Genomic DNA, 4,428 nt, shown 5'->3' on the forward strand with positions numbered 1-4,428 from the left:
TGATAGTAATATTTGTAAGATCATTTACAACTGAACAGAAAAACATAAAATAATTAAAACTATGCTCACTTAAACCAAATAATAATAAATTCAAATAATGATAGCCCATCTCAAGATACCAATGTTCCATTAATATTTTATTTTTGGACAAAATATTAACTTCCAAGTGATATGTTGGCGCAGTAATAAACACTGACAATAATAACATGTCAAAAAATAAATTTTCCTTTCGGCTAATTTATAATTCACATGTAAAAATCGAATAATTCATATTTTATAATTCACATGTAAAAATCGAATAATTCATATTTTATAATTCACATGTTTATTACTATAAGTGCACATGTAACTTTATTAAATATTGACCTTTCTTTGGGCCAATCAATATTCATAAAATCACAAGTGCTCAACTGGTTATATTCTAAAATAAATTAATTTCACAATAGAAGTCACTTTGGTGGCATATTATTTCAATTAATTTATTTCAAAAAATATATAATCATACCAAAATTCAAATTTAAAATTATACAAATTAAACAAAAATTTTGATCAAAGTCAACTTTGGTTAACTCTGATCAAAACATGGTCAAATATGGTCAAACCAATCAAATCTAGTAAAACCAATCAATTGGATCAAGACTTATTTGGACCAAAAGTCAATATCCATAATTTGATCCAAATTTATCATGCAAGGCTAAAATATTTCTTGAAGTCCATAATGTTTTATAAAACTGTATATTTAGTGGGCCAAACATATGGACTTTTGTTGGGTTTAAATGTCTTGTTTATCTTTATTAAGGTTAACTTACATTAGAGAAACCCTAATATCCTTAACATAAATGTATTAAAAATCAATTTGCACAACAATGAATTGGCTAACTAAAAATAATGAATCTGTGCAATAAACAATGAATCAGCCAAGTAAAAATATCAAAGCCAACAACCAAGGTTTGACTATCGTGGGACCTGACCGAAGGCATAAAGACACAATTCACGTCAATCAACGTCACGAATTGACATCTAAGCGATCAATGTTGTGAGCATAGAGACTGAGACGCAACGTTGGAACTTTTTTTTTTTTGTCGCAACGATAGGATTCTTATAACCTACACTAGTCTAATCTCGGGGGAAGGGGGAGGGGATTCGATGTGAGTAGAAACTTCATCGAATATGGTCAACGAAAACCATCACATATTGTGATAATTTTGGTGGGAGGCAAGAATCGAACCCTTGACCTCCCAACACCACCAAGCCTTAGAAGGTTGGGTAGTAACGCTGGAACTTGATTCATGTTGTTCACAAATTCACACGATAATCATTAAGAAAGCACATGAATGACTTTAGCAAACAAGTAGTCTAGATTCATTGGCCATGCAGCAAAACCAAAAGTGATTGCAATTCTTTTACGGATTATAAAAGCCAAAACACGAAACTGAAACATACAACCAAATCATGAACATGACTACAACCACAGAACAAAATTGTTTGCCGTGAAAATCAAAAACTAAATTAATCATAGTTTTTTTTTTAATAAAACTATGAATTACTAAATCCAAACTATTTCCTAATAATCAACCATATCCGGCTCTAATACCACTTCTTAGGGTGGTTATCTAAAATTAACCTTTGGTGAATACCATCACCTATTAAACCCAAAATCTATATGGCGATTATTAAGAAATAAATTAACAGTGAAATAGCGGAAGCGCACCTGGATTCATATCGACAAACTGATATTTGAATCTCCAAAGATATTGGGGTAGTCTTCCAGATCAACATGTATTTGCCAATTCTTGAGAGAGCCCTTTAGTATCTCTTTGGTATCTTTCCTGACGATGGGATATCAGAGAAAAGCTATTTTTTGTGGTACTAGAAAATATGACAAATAGAATACGTGTGACTTGGGGACCATAACCCTATTTATAGATAACAATCCTCTTACCCTTTGGATCCCTATTTCAGTCCATCATAGAAATAGAAAATATCCTTAAGTCTCTACACATTAAAGATCCACACCCTATTAGATACATTAAGTCCAAACCATATTTGATCACTTTAATTGGATTCAACCTTATTTGACAGTTTGCAACCCATAATTATTCACATATAAGTCCAACGTTGGATTAAGGATCCAACATACTGCTCTTTGCAAATGTTTTGCATGCAAGACTTGCATGATTTCCATTCTCCATGGGGAATCCAAATAAGTTCTGTTGATGTAAAAACTGCTTAAATAAGCCGATGGTGGGAGTCACATGCTGCTAAAGGATTGTAAATGCACAACTACCGAATTGATTATCAAGAATTTGGTTAATTGGCAATCAATGATCTTTCACAAAATTTACCATACCAGTTTAGTGATCATCATCCTCGAATTTCTTGTTGAGATTTGAAAAGTCATTAATCCAAGGTTAATGAAGATTTGTTCATGAGAAATTAGTTGGTTATCAATAATAGTATCAATAAAAGCAAATAAACCTGTGGTATTGGAATCAAAATTCTTTATCACCACAACAGAACAATGCGTACATCCAATAATCATGACTGGAAAAAAAAACCCAAATAGTTGAGAAACTAAACAAATTTGTACTTACTTAGGGCTGATATGTTGACTTGGGACAAAATTTGTTTTCTCTGATTCAGTCCTGTAGTTCCCAAGGAACGTGTATATGGCGACTACAATCCTGCAGTTTCTGCAGAGTTTGGAATTTTTAAGTTTTAAACATTAATCTCTTTTGTTTCGAACACAACGGTGAGAAAAAAAAAAAGGAACTCTAGATATTGATGGAATCATGTGTAACGAAGTCCAATAATTTGTCATTTTGTGTCTCTATAATATTAGCATACATAGACATATTTTAAATAAAAGGCATTTCTTAAGAAGAGTTGATATCGAGGTGCTAAACCTTTGCGTCCACGTAAGATCTTGGCAATTTTCATGATTCTTAAAATTATGTAGCTTGAATATTTTTGCTACGTTTCACATATCTTGTTCCTAACATGGCATTGTCAAGCAATGCACTTGATTGCATTTAACTTCGTCAAGAAAGCTAATAAAATTTACAAAATTTTCATCACATAAGCTACACTAGTCACTACTCTTATTTTTTAAACTAATTTCTATAAAGGTGTCACGCGTCGAGCCCGCACGTGCCCGTCACATGACATTCGCCGTACTCCCAAGTTTCACTCAAGAATACAAGGCTACATTAACTAATTTAACTTTAACAGCATTAAATAATTTAACTAAATAAAGTGCGGTACGAATTACATATAAAAGAAAGTTTGCGAATATTCGAGACGTCCGTACATTTATTCTCTGATTGAAACAGTGGGAACCAAAGTAAATAAGACTAACAACTAGAAGGAGCCAGCCCGCCAGCATCTATTCATCTAAAATTAATAAAAGTCATCCTCAGGGTCTTCTACGTAAACCAACTCATACTCTTCAGAATCTGCAAAAATGGTAAGAAGTGGGTTGAGCGACACATCGCTCAGTAAGTAATATTTACCCCTCTGTTGGACCATGTACTCATAACTTTATAAATATATACATAAGTACAAATCAAATCATTTGCACATCGATCACTTCCATAATTTTGAAAGTAATGTCATTTATAAAACAATTAGTAGTAACAAGTGGCAAGCCATTTAAAAGCATCTTATTGATAAATGAGCATGGAAAATCATAAAGCCATAAATCATTTCGTCACAATTCACAAGTCTCTTCATATCCAATCATAAAACAATTCATATCAGTTCGTAAGTCTCATTTCAGACCAGTTCATAAATCATTCCATATCCGTTCGTAAATCTTCTTTCAGATCAGCTCATAACAAGTACATGTGATAACCGGCTACTGAGTACTCAGCCTAGAGATTAAACCCCTTCTAGGTGGGCGACCAATAGGTTTCATGACTACCGATTGGTCTCATTTCATACTTGGGTCAATCAATCGGACTTTATACCAGACTACCATGACATTGTCAATCGGCTGGACTCTATACCAGACTACCATGACCTTGCCAATCGACCGGACTTTATACCAGGCTACCATGGCGATTAGACAGGACTATAGCCCTTACCGTCTATTCCATGACTGCTCTGAGTTTTACTTGTCAAAAATTTCATTTCACGTGTCACATACATAAATCTTTGAGGTCATAAAGGATTCAACTCGTTTGTATATACTAACATTTCAAAACATTTCAAATAAGTCACATGGTCCATTTTTGTATAGTAAGATATAACTTTCATAAATATCCAAATAAAGCATTTAATCAAACCCCTTTCGAGTCAACACAACAAAATAGGATTGAAAACAAGAATTTCATTTTGCACATTTGAAATCTCAGAAGAGTAAGTACCACCTACCTTTGTCTGGCTGATTGAGTGGAATTACTTTAGCTCTTTTAAACTGGTGTCGTA

The sequence above is a fragment of the Coffea arabica genome, chromosome 1e (genome assembly GCF_036785885.1).
Source record: "Coffea arabica cultivar ET-39 chromosome 1e, Coffea Arabica ET-39 HiFi, whole genome shotgun sequence".
Lineage (NCBI taxonomy): Eukaryota > Viridiplantae > Streptophyta > Magnoliopsida > Gentianales > Rubiaceae > Coffea > Coffea arabica.